This window comes from Arctopsyche grandis, chromosome 12 (genome assembly GCF_051622035.1).
Source record: "Arctopsyche grandis isolate Sample6627 chromosome 12, ASM5162203v2, whole genome shotgun sequence".
NCBI classification, from domain to species: Eukaryota; Metazoa; Arthropoda; class Insecta; order Trichoptera; family Hydropsychidae; genus Arctopsyche; species Arctopsyche grandis.
The window spans coordinates 17,343,509-17,361,346 of NC_135366.1; the positions used below are offsets into that span (position 1 = coordinate 17,343,509).

The 17,838-nt window shown below is 33.5% G+C and overlaps 1 protein-coding gene and 1 long non-coding RNA gene across 2 annotated transcripts in view; one reads left to right on the plus strand and one right to left on the minus strand.

Annotated features, from left to right (window-relative positions):
* Positions 1 to 17,838, plus strand: part of LOC143920291 (uncharacterized) — a 319,990-nt gene that overhangs the window by 278,082 nt on the left and 24,070 nt on the right. The gene's annotated exons all lie outside the window — the stretch shown is intronic.
* LOC143920299 (uncharacterized) overlaps positions 1 to 17,838 on the minus strand; it is a 319,815-nt gene that overhangs the window by 277,906 nt on the left and 24,071 nt on the right. The window lies entirely within an intron of this gene.

Below are 17,838 nucleotides of genomic sequence, written 5' to 3' on the forward strand. Positions count from 1 at the left end.
CGCCTCCTTCGGGGCCCCATGCGGCTAAGCTCCATAAGGCGGCGCCCCATAAGACTGCGGCCCTAAGGCTGCGCCCCATAAGACAGCGCCCCATAAGGCTGCTCCCCATAAGACTGCGCCCCATAAGGTTGCGCCCCATAAGGCTGCGGCCGATAAGGCTGTGCCCCATAAAGCTGCGCCCCCATTTGAGCCCCATGGGGCTGCGCTCGCCTTGCGCCCCCGCGGGGGTGAATCCATTGAATCGAAAAAAACAAATCGGCGCCCATGGATCGAAAAAAAAAAAATCGAATCACGTGTTCGATGACGTCACCGATCTACGGACGACGACCAAGGATACATACAAAGTCTCTTTCCAAATTATAGATTAAAGAGATAGATAGATGGTAATATGTTAAATAATTGTGACACCTATCTGTCCATAATTTAAACATTTTTCTTTATCTCTGAGCTAAAATGCAATGTATTTGTGTTGAATTTTTGAAATAAATATAATATTTTTAAAAGTATGTACAAAAAATATATATACATATAACACGCTTGAAAATAATTCGTATTTTGGCGCTATTTTTATTTAATTTTACTCGCATAAAGAAGCCTTTTAGAGCGTAAATGCCACTAAGGGGAAAGCACATGGTCATAAAAAGAAAATATATTTAACGCGTCGACGCCGGGATTTAAATGTTGAAATTAGGCTGATTTTATTTTTTTGTTAGCTGCATAAAAAATTGCTTATAATAAAGAATAAGGCGCGTCGGGTTTCACTAAGGAGTTCTGTTTTATTAATGAGCGTATGCCAGATAAACATTTTCTGAATGATTGATGTTTGAGCGGAAAGGGGTTAATTATTGCGAATTCGCTTCGTTAATGTTGCTGAATATATTATTTATAGCTACGTATATTGTAGATATGTATGTAGATGATACAAACTTTCCTGTAAATAAGAAGGATCTTGGTTTGAGATTTTTGTACGTTCGAACCAGTTATAGAAGCACAAAATTTCAGTCGACAAACAAATAAATTGTACCATTTTCTCAAATTCTTGCTATGTATCTTGTATGTACATAGTTCTTAGCTGATTAATTAAGATTATGTTTCAAATGATTAAAAACTTATTACTTACCAGTAGATATGTATATATAATTCAGTGTAGATTGTTTACCAGTGAAAATCTTTGAGCAATTGTATAGAAATTTAATTAGTACAATTTTTCAATCTGAAATATTTTTTTTATATTTAGTATATTAAATTTAATTAATTTTAGGGTATCAAATAGGTCGAGTTTTATTGATTCATTTTTAATTTTATATTTTAGTAGAATTAGCATCATAATTGTATAACTGGTTGTTTTGAAATTCCGAATTCCCATAGAAGCGAACATAGTTCTTCGAACTTAATTTCCGTAGAAAAGTTTAAGTGGAAAATTTTCGGAATTAATTTCATATCTAAGAACATCTACTGCAAATTATCAGTAGTATCAGAATCAATTAAAATGTAGGCCATCTATTTTTAAACTAAGTTTTCATATAAAAACTTATCATACTTGTAGTACATATATGTATGTATATACATATCTATGTATGTATATTGAAATATACATACATACGTCAGTAGCGAATTAGGGAAACAAAAATAGTTGATAGTGGTTTCAATGTCAAATCCATCAAATTTTTATAAATTTTGTCGTAAATAATGGATTTTAGTATTTAAACGAAAATCACATTAGTACATACATACGTGTGTTTGTTTGTGTTTTCGTTTCAAACAAGTCGTAACACCCGACTCCTTTCTAAAATTACTATAGTCGTAGTAAAATTCAGAAAACGAGCCGGCAGCGTGATGGTAGTGTTTTTAAACGACTGCACGAATTACTGCCACTAGTCTAGGGGGTGTGGTGGTTTGCTATTTGAAACAACCCCCTTTCCACTCTTGTTTATATTTCGCATTTGGTCCGTTTATTGCCAATGGTACAATCGAGCTCTCCGTGTATATGGTGGCTTCGAATCCGGTGCAATTGGAAGTCGTATCATTACGACCGCATTTTGCACGAAAGACACACTTAAAAGAACAATGACTACTTTTGTGTCGCAGACTAGGGAGAGAAACGAAGGGGACGAAAGGGTCAAAATAAACGAAAAACGTTGTGAAATGGCGTGCATGTCTAAAAATAGAGAAAAACCCACAAACGTAGCTGAAAACTTCCAATGAAAATTTCAATGGAAGCTCCCGTTCTCGCCAGAGTAAAATAGAAGAAAAGTGTCCGGAAAGCGGTGAGAGACTTCTCTCGAATATTTTTGTTTCAATGTTTATTTTCAGCCGATATTTTGTTGAAAATTTTGCCAGTCGCAGAATGGGTATTCGTACCTTTTTTAATCCTGTCTATAAAATTCAGACATTTAAATTAAATAAGCTTTTATTACTTTATTTTTGTTAAGTGTTGAAAATATATAGTATAATTAATGTATAAACTTTTCAATTCAAATGCGGACCACGTTTACTAGGTCGACTTAAGCACTTCCCATGTGTACCGTGATGAAGTATTACACTTCATAAAGTTTCAAATTATAAATTCATGAAAATAACTATTGCACTGAATACATTACGATAATAATATGTGCCGAGTTAATTCTCCATGTTTGAAATTAAATTTTCACTTAAAGTACCATTTACGCTCGTAACTCAAAAGAATACCCTTATGTTTTATTTACGCGATCGAATCTTGAAGGATTTCTTTAACGCTCCGTGAAAATACGTAAACACGAGTGGGTACGGTGGAATCTCGAGACACAATCGGTCCATTTATATAACGTGATTCACCGAATTCCCAAAATCGATACCTTTTTAAAGAAACATAAGGTCATGCCCGAAAACAATGAACGGCTTTCAGACGCAACACGCAAATGTGTCGGTGGGGGATTCTCTCTTGAGTCTTTTTCATCGCGATTTAATTAATTATTTTATTATGTATGTACATGTGACGTACATACTTATACAAGAATATATTTATAATAGTAACGGCTTATTAAAAGTCCATATTGTTTTTCAGCCGGGTCGTCAACGATTACGAGGTGGGTCGAAAATTGCAAATGAACCGTCGAGGATGGGTTTTTGACCTGAAAAAAAAAACAATAAAACTGAGGAGTAAAACCGTAAAAGTTGAGCACCCATCACCATCAACAAAAAGGAAAAAATATAAACGACCACTGTGAAAATTACGAACAATTAAATTTGCTACTGCTATTGTGTAGTGGTGAGAATTATACAGTCAACTGTATTTAATTTTACAAATTACTTTCGAGTTTCCATTTGCGGCTTAAAATATTATGACAGTTAATTTTATATAATAGTAACTCGTAAATTTTCTTATAATTAAAAAAAAAATATACTTCGTTTCCTACGTTTGTTTTCAAATAAAGCGATCAATGCATCGGCAATCTCTCGAGATTCGTCCTCTGGTAAGATGCCAAGTATATTTACATATATGCTCAAACGACGTTGGAAAATAAGAAAAAAACTTTCGGAATGATTCAAATTAAGCTGTTTTGCATTTACAGCAAAGATAACTATGCAGTTTTATTTGAAAACAAATTCACGGGAAATTTTATTATACTTACATATGTACATAAACACATAATATAATTTGGACATCTAATGTTTTACGCTAATTGCTTCAAATTCTTTACTGTCGCGTTTTTAATTCGCCATTCTTTTTACCTCAAAAAAAAAAACAAGGAAAGGTTGCGCATATTTTTATTCATCAATCATATTTATGGCATCATATTTGTTTGGACGTGCTATATTCGCTACGACGCCACTTGCAAACTTATCGGAATACATTAAAATTGTTCGGGGAGTTCGGTCCAGCGATAATAGTCTTTGTGAGTCGGGCTCAGAGGATATTTTTGCTCGTTACAGGCGTGCGTAAATAACGAATAAGGAAATATTATCAATTTGCTAGGACAACAAATTCACCGCCTGGTCGGTATACAAAAATATACATATACATACATATAATATTAGGTAAATGCGTATAAAATTAGTTGACTCGACAATATTATTGGTTTTTTTAAGTAATATAAAAATTTAGGCTTCCTTATCATTCATTCGTTTACTTTAAAATTTTCATTTATGCATTAATTAAGGGAGGCACGAGGTTATGCAAAAATTACATTTAGGTTAATTACGCCCGGTGGCTAATAACGTTTTGAAACAGAGAATGTGTTTGAAATGCCTAGATTGAATACGAGAATTAGTTACATTCAAGATATGTACGTTGACAGTAGGGCTCATTAATTTGTATGTCAGCTTAATTCCCATCCACCGCTAACTTCAATTCATAACCGAAATACTAAATTAGTAGATTAACAGATTAGCAAGAGCATACATTATACGTAGAGACACGTATTTTGGGCATGTATTTTTGTCAATTTTAGCATTTTTATTTTGCATTTTAGCGTTTTAGGGCATTATAAATGTTCAATTTTAGCATCTATTTTTATGAAGAGTTTAATTTTAAATAATAAAAAATTTCGATGAATTTTAATAAAATTTATATTGTACATATATACAATCTAATGACAACACAACAATTAAAAAACAAGACAAAAAATATGAATATAAAAATATAATACCAATTGAAATTTATTGAAACTCAACATGGAGCATATTTCTACAGATTATTTTTTGAGATTCGTGCGACGATCGGTAAAAATTATGTTGTATTTACTAAAATACCTTTCAGCATCCACACTATTGACAGGACACAAAATAGATTTTAGAGCTGCACAACCAAACTCTTCATATTTAATTTTTTTTGCCATCAATAGCAATATATCTGACTTTTATATATATTCTATATTAATTGTCTAAAAAAGTGCTGACATCCTTCCAAATATTAAGCCTCTGTTAATACATTAAACAATGGCAGGTTGCTTAGAAACAAAACTGTTTCTTTAACATTAATATTAGATTTTGTACCTACCAAAGATGGATTAAATAGTTTACTCAATGTTTAGAAGAATAGATTTGTTTGGAAGAATAGTCTTGAGTGCGAGTTTAGTTTTAAGACGCTTTTTTGAGCAGCCTTTTGGATACACAGCTCCAACTGTCTTCCTTTGTTTAGAGTAGTAGACAAAAGCAGTTGAAAAAAGAAATCACAGTATATTCTCGATTATCCGGGCTAATTCTGGGGAGGAAGGGCACGGATAATTGAAAAATATGGATAATCCAAATCATCAAATTTTGACTTTGTTTCGAATATAATATCATATTTACAACACAAATTTTTGTTTCATAATTTTTATACTCATTATTTATTAAGAAAAACGCTCATAGTTAAGCAGATATGTACGTGACCGTTAGTAGTTAATACTACATATATACGTTGTACCGTTTTATGACCACTGGTATCTTCTTCACTTGGAGTGTCACTCTCATTTTGAAAAAATATCTGCATCATCCATGAGTTTAAAAACTTGAACACTTAATAATATGGATAATTTTTGAAATTCGCTAGACAATTAATTATAAGTATTTTAAAACAATAAAAAATCACAATCAATAGTAAAACATTTGACTATTGATTCCAATACTCACTTTGAGCACATCAATACTAGATTTTGAGTTAAAGACCGCAAAAGACGAAAAACTATAAAAATCGCACGTTTTTTTAAACGCTCATATCTCGTAAACGATCACTAAACAACAAAAATCATTATCAAAGATTTTTCATTTCAGTTCCCTTAAAAGATCGAGGTTTCTTTGCTTTCCAAATCACCAAAAGTTTCATTTTATGAGTTCCTGATGCGTTTCCGCAACACATAACAGTTATCTTTTCTTTGGGCCATTTATGTCCAGGAGCGCACTTTTCTCTCATTGAAGCCAGTGTTTTTGTCGGTAAGCCCTTTCAGTACAGGCCTGTTTCATTTGCATTATAGATCGGGTTGCAAATATTCTCGAAATTCGATGCAAAATTCATCAGCAATTGAAAATAATTAAACATACGTATGTTACGAAAAAATCTGCTCTGAATACACGCACTTGTTATGTACTTCTTCGCTGATCAAAAGCGACTGAAAGAATTAAAGCAATAGTAAAATACATTTAAAAAGGGACCGAAAAACTTTTCTGTTGACGTAATTTGTCTCAAATAACACGCGTGATTACGGTCGCAATCAATCAGTGCGTCTCATAATCATATAAGAAAAAAAAAACTAATTTAAAAAAATTAATTAATATTTTTCAAGCACGTATAATCCGCACCCGGATAATCGAGAGTATACTGTATCGTTATTCATTCAATCAGTTATGTATGTACATATATGTACGTATGGACATGAAATATATTGTATTTCGTATCGATATTTTGTTGTTTACTCGTACAGGTGCGTAAACACGCTTGTTGTTGATAAGGGTAAAATAATATACATCAAAAGGGTTAGGAAAAATATCATCTTCATATGGCAACCGATGCGAAGGCTCTCTTTCGGTCAACGAAATTCAATATTTGTAAAATAAATTGTTTTATCAATCTCAGATTATTCATAAATATTCAGATTTTAAAACAAACAATAGATTGTTTTAATAAAATTTCATATTATTCAAAATTGAAAATACAAGCCAATATTTATGTACACGTTTTGGAATTTCAATAAAATAGTTTATTGTTTATGTTCTTATTTATGTATAGGATAGAAGAATGCATGTTTCTAAATTATTGATACTAATTTTCGATTTACAGAATGATTGGAGACGTGCGAAACTACACCAAAAATTAAATGAGAATAATTTTAAGAATGAGGAGGGATTTAACCATGGAATATAGGTAAATACAAATACAATCGCATAAAAATGTAATTAAATTTCGTTTTTACATAAGGATTATATTGACGATCAAAACTTTTCAAAAGTAGATGAGGCCACTTATATTTATATATGCTTGTTTCATTTAAAATAGCGTTTTAAAATATTATTTTTTGCTATATCATATTATATGTTGCAAATGGTGAATCACCCTCTAAAGAGGGAGTACACTTGAGCGTCCCGTCGTTTACCTTCAGGCGATATCTCATTAACCCAAATCATCCCTTAAATTTAATTATTTTTTAAATAAACTTAATTAATTAAAAATGTACCTACAATCTCAATATACATACATATCTGTGTTCTCAAATTCGAGTACATTTAATTTAATATGTACAAACAAATATCTAGACGATACGGGATCGGCGCGTGTAATCTGATAAATAACCTCAAATCCAATGCCGTCTTCTACACTAGATTAATGCGTGTTCTAGTTCTCGAACGTTAGCATCGTGGATTAATCAACGGAGGTGGGGAACTCGGGGGGGAGATGTGTGGTGTCCCACACATTGAGAGTCGCCGTGGTGCGCATCGCTCTTTATTTGTTTGTCAGTTGCAGATTCGAAATCAGCCTTAATTATCAGAGGGCAGGTGAGGGCGCGCGCCCGCAGGCTACAGGGAAGGGTGGTGGAGGGACACGAGGGTTCGGGGGTGTCTGGGGGCGACTAGGGGGCGGAGGCGCGCGGCCGCCTATCGATCCGATGAAACCAGGACTTTTGGCAGACTTACTACATTCGACACATACGCGGTGGCCGGGTGACCATTATTCACCAATCACTCATCGAATCGTCATCATTTTGCAAAGTATCTCATCAAAACCATCGACCACTTGTGTGGTGCGTTGGTTGGTTGCGCAGATGATTATTGGATATTTATTTGTGTACATATTTATTGTTCGCATGTACATACATACATATGTATGTACATAGGTAATGAAAAATGTAAACATTCCTTAACTGCGTTATTAAAATGTTAACGATTGAACGGTTTTTACCTACATACATACATATACATATATGGGAAATATAAATGTTTGGCTTAAATATAATGTTCAAACATGGTACTATTTAATCAAATAATCAAAAATTATATTAAAAATTTTGTGGATCGATCTATAGATATAATAGATGATTGTTGGAATGTCAGTGTGTATTGTGTAGGTGTATGCTCTTTATATATTTCCATGTCATTTGACTAATCGGGATCAAACTTTGGACAGTCATTGTGATTCAGCAGGTCATAGGCGTGACGTGATGTCTCTACTTGAGTGCAATGGCATATTTTTCTTTCGGGTATTACATATACATATACATACATATGTACGTCTATTATAATATAGATATTTTAATATGTACATACAGTTATATATGTATATAGATTTTGATTATATTATCAAAAACTGTTAATTGCTTATTGTGTTTTTTAAAGACACTGGTAATATTATTTGAATATCTAATAGAGTTTATACAAAATGTTATCAATTTGAATCGATAGTCAGTCTCATAGCATTCAGAGTGTTCTTTCTACGTGAAAACTATTAAAGTTCGATTTTTATCCTATTTTGATATTATTGCCTTATGGTCCGATACGAACGGAGAGGAAATGTGCGAGGTAGTGGAGGCTGGGTGGTGGAGGCAGATACGAAGTGAAAACCTGGGAGACGGCAGATCAATGTAGCGAAAGAAAAACTCCACAAAAACATGTAGATACGCGTCTTATTGTCGATTCTATAATTTTGAAATATATTACACGTTCACCAAACCAGAAAAATATGAAAAGTAAAACGACGCAAATTTGGATAAACGGGTGAAATAAAAGTAGTTTTACGACGGCATCATGCAAAACGATCGCCTTGCGAAGCGAAATTCGTGTCCAATGAGCACATATGTATACCACTTGTAGATACGTACGTACATATGTGTGTAGAAAACGTGTTTTTCGTGCAGGTAGACGGAGTTTCGATGTAGAGAAAGAGACACGGCTCGGTGAAGCGGACGAAGATAATGTAGCAGAAATGTTATCTGGCGTTGAGGAACTCGACGATAGACTAAAGAAGTTCTGTTCTGACAAAAAGTCAAAACTTCCCAAATGCCAAGCAACGCTCTCGTCTGTGGAATCGTGATCACGTTATAGACAATTTTCTCAAATGTTTTATAAATAAATACATACATATACATATGTACATACATATATTGTCATACGTGACAGTAGAATTCATACGTACATTTGTACATATTTATAAAGGTGAACAAATTGACGCGAATCTTTCGTATTAATTTAATTAAAAACATAATAATATGATTTAAGTCTATGTGAATGTTTTCATATTCGTCCTGAAATTCCGATAAGGATGACGGAAGAAGTTTTTTTTTTGGTTGTCACGAATGTATTTATATTTGAAGTGCTGCCTACACGTATACAAAGCTTGTCAACAAAAGGTGGAATAATTTTATCTTCATTTTCCTACGGAATATTGTTTTGCATTTGATCCCCTAAAATTCCTCTACGCGCTTGTGTATTTGTCAACGAAAAAATACCCGCTTTACAGATATTAAATTGAAAAATTTTCTTTTGATATACCTATGTATTATGTATATGTATACGTGGTTTGTATTAGAACGGGGCGCTTTGCTTTTATATTTTCCACGACGTCAAAGAATAGAAAAGAGAACTCGATCTGAAGCCAAAGATTCAGTGGGTAGAGCTCGAGGGACAATCCGATAATTGAATATACCGAGGTTTGTAATTGAACTACACGAACTGGGAGTACGACTGCTATTTCGGTTAGTTTTTTTTTATTATAAATTAAATAAAATTTTTGAATTATGTTATCTGCATTGTATGTACTACTACAATATACATACATATAGAAATCATTGATCATTTTGTAATTCCTAAAATCAAATTTCATTGATTTTATATTTTGGAATTTTTCGCTGATACAAAAATACAAAACTTAAGTCATTAATATTTTTGTTTATAGATAAAGTATTCTGTTCACGGGAAATTTACTTGTCTAGATTTAGAGTATTCATTATCGAATCCTGATCAAAATGTATGTATGCTTGTTGGTGTATTTTTAGAATAACTTGAACACCATTAATCTTATCATATTGAAACTTCATATTAGTTTATAAAATGGTAACAGTTAAATTTTAGTCGGCCGGACGTGTTACCTTATATGTACATATGTAGTATTATTTTTACTTTATCTATGTATGTACGTAGTAACAATAGATGAAGTTTGTGATAATGCGAAAATCGAACTCGAGATTTTAAATGATTCGAACTCAGAATCGATCATAGATTCATGATCTTGAAATCACTGATCGATCACCTTTTCATGATCTAGAAAAAATGTGTGTGTCTGTGTATCAGTTTATTTTGGGGATTTTTTTGAACACCGTTCGTCCTATCGAACAGAAACTTAGTATCCATTATGAAATCTTTATCGAAACTGCGTAAATTTTTTAATTTACCGGAAATTGTGCCTCTTTTTTTTCTTACCTCTTATACAGTTCACATGGTTTTCGTGTAAGGGGTTATTCTTTATATCTCTTATTTAAGTTTTTGAATTCCATTATCCCCAAAACTGCTAACTGAATTGGACTGGAAATTTTTTACATGTAATAGAAATTATACATTTTATAACTTAATGTTTTAAATATTTTTAACTGAACCGGAAGTAGTCTTTTTACTATAGAGAATTGAAGTTTTTTTATGTTTTTTTCAGAAACCTTTTGGTTTATTAAATTGAAATTTAATATCTAGAAGTTTAAGTTTAATAACAAATTATTTATAAAATTTGGTAAGCATCCGTCATCCAGAAGTGGTAGTGTACTCTTTTTCGATTTTTCTTCCACTATTTTTTTCGACCACTTAAACATGTGTGCTCTTCACAAAAAAAATCAGGTATAATTATTTTATCAATGGGATAAAAATAAAACTGGAAGTGGAATTTTTTCCTCTTAAAAAGGTCAAAAATTCTGCAATAATTTCTCCATAGATGTCTCTATGATTGTTAATCGATGTTTGTAATTGGCCTTAAATAATAATTATAATATTTACGTATAATATTTGACCTGTTTAAATAAATAAATAAATAAAATCCAAAATTGTAATATTTGATCTGGATTTTGAATTTAAATACGCAATCGTTCGAAGAAATCGTTGGGGCTGTTCACGCACGTGTGTGTTTGTGCGGTGAACAGAAAAATAAACATAAAATGTGGCATAAGTGAATTGTTCACGGTCAGGTGACAATGGGTCAATTTGGGCGCGTGTCTAAATCAAGTTTAGGTGGCCTTCTGTAGGCGTTCCGGGTCAACCGGACACGGGTGAATTGGTTTGTCAATCCGATCACATACATTTTGTCGAAACGTCCTTCAAGCACCGTACACCCGCCCACCCATCCGCCCATCCGTGATCCCTCAGCCTCCCACTCTTCTTCTTCTTCCCTGAACCGGGGCGAGCGAGGTGATCTTGGGAAAATTCGTCGCAGAGTCGTCGTTGTACAACTGTGTGTGCACAAATCTTCAACGGCAGATATTAAAATATGGCCGAAAATGTAGATTTTGTGGCAAAAGGGATAGGAGAGCGGAAAAATTGATGGTTGTTAGTCGGCGCCATTGCGAGGGCCTTTGTGTCTCGGTTCGTCGGGGATTACTGACTTTCAGTTCCGTTACGAAAACCTTGAGATCGGAAACGACCCACACATTTTCGTCGCAAAGTCCTTATGCGTGTATGTGTTTTGCGATAAATGTTAATGATCGTTTTAGATACTCTTGTGACCCTCGGAATATATCGTAAGCGATGATAGGGAAAGAAAAAATAATGAGAACACAGTACCAAAATCGATCATTCAAGATTGATGATGTACATATATTTTATATAAGGTTTTACGTATACCCAGGAAATTAGCTTTAACTCTGCAGATTCAAGCATAAGTAAATCATATAACGCAAATTTTCAGTTTTTCTTAAGGCTCTTGAAATGGTAATTATTCCAGTGTTAATCCGATAATTATAAGAAATATCTTCATAGGTCGGTAACGAAGAATATTTGTAATGATAAGTTTGTCAAACAAAAAATATATGGCAAATAAAAACATTTATTTTTATATATCTTGAAAAATATACATATATACATATGTATTACCGAGAAAATTTTAGGATATAATCATATTTTGACACTGTTTTTAAAGGAGTCAATTAATTGGTAGCGTTGGTTTTATTCACCACAGTTTTCCGATCGTTTCGATTTAATCCAAAAAAGCGGCACGAGGCGACATCGTCGCATTTTTTTTTTTTTGCATTTATCAAACCTTGCATTCCGATAGTGGCATCCCCTTTGTATCTTCCATATTATATTTATGCTGGGCTGGCGTATTAAATTGCCGAAGTTGTTCGGCGAGCTTTCCAGTAACACCTTCCGTACCCATAAATATGTATCGAAGAAAAAGAGGTAACAATATTTTCGATGGTAGAACTCGGATACTTTCGCCATTTTCAGATTCGAATCTACCTACGCTCGAAAATTTGCATTGTCGTAAATTTCAGAATTTTCCTCTTAAAATATGCTAAATATTTTATACAAAAGCAATTCATTTATTCTATTATTATATACATACATACATATGTACATATATGAATTTTCAAGCTTTCAATATTGGAGTTTTCGTTTTTTATTTCAATTTATCGGATTCATGTGTGAAGTATAATATATTATGCTATCGTTTTGAAAATTTTTCATGTCTTTTATAGTAAGCAATGCTTAGAAACGTACAAACATATACCGAATGAGTAAATGTATTTTTTCCCGAATTGCAACGTTCCATTATTCATTCACATCTTATTTATTTCATAGTATTGCTTTCTTCCGAAAAATTGAACGAACAAATCGCTATTTCCACTATTCGCCAAAGTGAATTTCTTGAGCGAGCTCCAATAATAAAATATTGTCAAATATACGTCGCATACAAACGTATCACTTTATTTCTTACAGGCGTGGACGGAATAGTTAAATCTTACTCGACTTCTAAAATGTATTTATGTAGATGCTAGGATTTTTTTTTTCCAAAATACAGACATACATAATATGTATGATTTCAGTTGAAGTTACAAACGTTATTGAAAATCAGAATTTATTTGAATGAATATTTGCAAATATTTCGGTTTATACTACACATTTACGTAACTCACATGAGCATTTTGTACACATACGCAATTTTGTGAATCTTTTTTGGCAATAAAATAGGCACTCGCAAAATTTTACGACGGTTAACAGCAGTTTATTGTTGATACTGCTACAAATTTTTGTAAGTTTGCTTTTATCTTTAGTGTGACATTGTTCTGCTAAGAAAAACTATACATACGTACATATCTAATATGTAATTTCGAAAAAGACTTTGTAAATACATATATATGTATGTATGTAATCTTCGTTCGTTGGTTCGTAGACGACTTATTCGATTTAGTTTTTTTTTCGATTCATAGGCGCCGATTCGATTTTTTTCGATTCAAAGGATTCGAAGTCCCCGGGGGCGAAGCCCTAGGAGACAAAGCCTTGGGTCCATCGGCTATGCCGCCTTTCCCATGTATGATTAAATAAATAAATAATGGTTTCCAATTTGTTTGGAAACGTTTCAACAATTAAATCGGATAAATTAGCAAACTCTGATAGGAAATGATCAACTTGGAGTCACATATATTCAATGCCTGGCCAGGGCCGACGAGAGGGGGGGGGGAATGTGGGGGGTAAAGTTCCATGGCCCTGACTACTCGAGGGGCCCTGTATCGGAATGTTCAATTGATATATTATATTAGTCTACATAAAAATACATATATTTATTTAATGCTTAATGTTTATTATTTTTCGACCCACGCATTCATTGTGTCCATGTGAAATCGTACCTATTATATCATATAAATAACGACCAACATATAGGTATTTTTCTAAAAGTTCTGATAGATTTTTCACATATTAAAAATATATCTATAAGATCTTGTTTTTTTTTTAGTTTTTCATAGGGCCCGAAATTATTTTTCCAGAGCCCGGAATTCCTCTCGGCGGTCCTGGGCTTGACCAACAGCACCAGAACCAATGACCCCTCAGTTGATAGTATTATACGCTGACCACTGAGCTATGTTGCTGGCTAACATAAGCTAATTAATCAAATATTGTAGCACTATTGTCTGTTAGGTCGTGAGCTGTGATTCAATCACGTATTTTTATCTGTTGCACTTTCTCTATTAAAAACTAAATGTGAGTTTTTAAGGATACTCTCGAAGTTCTTAATGCAAAACTTGTTTTTTTTTTTTTGTTAGAGTTAAAGCATATTTGACCAGAAGTCAACATTTTTCTTGTGTTTCTTGCATTCAAAAGGTTGCAAATTACGTCTGACGCTCTCTCAGCTCCGTTACGAGTCAGCCGTCTCTTCCTAACTTAATTACGTCATTTGGGCGTCCCGCAGTCTGGCAACCCGTCTCCTTTTGCTCGGGGGATCAGATCCGGATCCGGATAGACGTTGCTTTTGTCTGTTGAATTCACCCTTCGCCGCTTGCCGGCTTATTAGAGCGGTGGTTTTAAAACGTCATCAAAACGCCAGCCAGCTGAAGCTTTTAAATTTCAACCGCGCGTAAACTCCAAATGGGGCAATGGCGTCGGGTTTTCGCGTCGTTAACAAACCAGACGTGTCAAAACTACAACCCCCCAACGTGTACGTGTGGGTGTTTTTTGCTTGCGAATATCGTCGTTTTTCTCCCCATACGAGGGATATTGCATCAGGACATTAGGCCGGCTTCGGTGCGTGCCAAAACGACCCGTATGAATCAAACTCAAGCCGTTTTCGTGAGACCGATGACCCGTGAAAATGGTGTTGTAGGTACGCCTATCCGATAAACGGGGCATACTTCTAATCTTCACAATATGCTTCACCGAATGATATAACGTGCCCTTGCAAATCGTAATTCATTCGCAAACGGTTCGTATAATTTGAGGGTCGCCACTAATTTTCGTGGGTGATCTACCTGTCGATCACGATTGCCGATGTCATTTGATTAATATACATATTTATTTTACATAGACATACACACATACATATGACAAAATATTCTTTCCATTAGCGTAAAACTAGATTTTATTCAATTTTAGAATAGAAAATGAAACCAATTTTGTTTCATATACACGTAATATATTTATCAATAATATTTAAAAAGAAAAACAATTATTAACTTAATTTTAGTGGTCTCTCCCCTATTTTTATAACAGCATTAATCCCCCGCGGCATACTCTCTATGCATGACTCTATTTTAATTTTTTTTTCGAATTATTTTTCCAGGTATCGTAAAAAAACATCGATCAAGTTTTTTTTGTATTATTCCTGCCGCAACATACCATCCACAAAATAAATGGGTTCAGCCCCTTTTCCGCCAATAACCGACCACACCATCATAGATGCACTGTATTTTGGTGTTAAACAATACTTTTATCCAATCCTCAACAGTCCAGTGTTGACGTTCCCGAGCCAAATATTGACGCTTTTTTTCATCGACTTTTTTACGGGAGTTCGGCTTTTAACGTCAACTACGTGAAGTCTGCATTGCAGCGTCCGTGTCGAAATCTGAATGCTCCTCATTTAGAATAGCCGAAAACCTTTATTAGGCAACCAACGATCCTCCAAAGCCGTAGTGATAATTTTTCGATCCATTCGTGGGGTGGTTTTTCGTTTTCTCCCACAATTGCCGCGTAGGATAGCAGTTGAAGAAACACCCGATCGCATTAATTGTGCTATATTTGACACGGAAGGGTGAGAAACATTAATTTTTTTCGTAATTTGTTTGAAAATGTATGTCTTTTCACCAATAAGCGTTGCGATGACCACTTTCACATTATTTAAAATGGTTTTATTTGGAGGCATTTCAAAAAAAAGTTTCTGATTAAAAATTAAAAAAAAATTTAAAGCAAACGTAAAAAAATAAATTATATAAAATAATATTAATTTACAACTTATATTTTAAAATAATTAAAGCTTAAATCTATATTTAAGATAGTAATTAAAATTTTGCGAAACGTGGTAACAGGTTGAAAACTGGCCGTGAACTGATTCTTGTTTCTTTCATCTCCAGTTTCAAAAAAAATGATTTTCTTCCATCACCACATATGGGTAGCTGTTCGATTACGTTAGTGGAAAGAGTATTTTGTCATACGTCTGTATACCAGGCCGGCCTAAGAGGTGATCCCCTTCCTGGCCAATTGCAAAGATTGCAGCATTTTATATTACATAAATCGCTGAATTTTGAGATACTGAAAAACTCGAAATTAAGAAGACATCTATGGATTTAAACTTGTACTCAAATTTCATTTTAGATAAATCATATTCAAATAAAGGTGACATAGTGGATAGGATGGTTTTTTTAGCCAATTTGATGGAAAAACCGTTTCAACAATGAAATCAGATAAATTGGCAAACTTTGATAGGAAACGATGAACTTGGAGTCACAAATATCCAAGCCTGACCAGTAGCATTAAATATTATACTCGGAATAAATTATTTTCAATCGAGGCTAGCTCACGGGATCGAACACGGTGACCTCTCGGTGTTTAGCATAAACGCAACCACCGGACTATGCTGCTGGTTAAATATGAATCATCTTGTCCAACATTGAAATAATAAATATACATGACATTCGCTTTTAATGTGAACTGAACGAATGCTTGAATTTTAGATATTTATTTTGAGTATCGAATTTTTTGGTTTATTAAAATTCGAAAAAAAATACGTAAACTTGTTCCAAATCAATTTATATTTTTTTAGAGTGCTTTTTAACGGTTTATCTTTCAACATGATGTCCAACCTGCTGTATATTATATGATACTTTGCATGCCAGAATGGTTAAAACAGGGATCATATATCTTATCTGGGCGTCAATCAAACGTGTTTTGTTGTCAACCCATACGTCTACTCTCTGCGAAGTATACCCTTATTTTTTCCGTATTTCTTTTTGTTTCGGTGAAGACAAGTCCCCGGAGGAGTGCGGCAAGAGAGACACAACTTTGAGCGTTGTTTTCCTACAGGAAAACTAACCCGATTTTCCTATTGTGCTCCCCGAGCATTACAAATCGAACTTGATAGAGCGTGAAAACTTTTTTTGTTTGACGTTTACTCCTACATGAATGCTATAAAAATCACACAAATATTGATAATGGCTTTTACGTAATGGAATTACGGGTAATTTTTTATTCATTAACATGTTTGCAGAAATGTTCTCGCTTGAATACGGAAGTTTGTTTTGCAAAGTATCATTATCTTTTAAGAAAATGTGTGTTAACTTTTGACCCAATTACATAGTTTGTTTTCATTAGGACTAGCTTTCCAAATCAGATCAACTTCGATACATTTTAATCTTAATTCAATGAATGTCACGTTTCAAATTACAAACTGATTTAAATAAAAATTTTAGGAATTCCTATAATGCCACAATGGTCCAAACTTAAAAAAAACAACAAATTTAATTTGTTTGCAATACATATAATTTTGTATAGGTATTTTTATTATAATATAATTTATTATTTTTATAATAATAATAACAATAATATAACCAATGTCACCCGACAGGTTGCCCCAAAGTGTCTCACCAATCTTACAAAAAATGAAAATAACAAAGAAAAGAACAATAAAATTACCAATCATTCATCTCATTCAAATAGACTTCTGTTGAATCTCATGAAACTGACCAGCTCATCAACATGACAATTGAACAGGTCCAAATGTTCATCTATCACATTGAGGAACCGGAAAGCCTTAAGAGACAAGTTATTGAAAGCAGACGTTTTCGCAGGAATAGGTTTATTTCCTCTTAGAAAAGTCAAAAATGTTGTGACCACGATTCTTTATACGCCCCTGAACTTATTAAGCTGAAAATTTATATTTGTATTCTTTATGTACTAACATAGAGTTGATAAGGTTTTGGTCAGAATTTG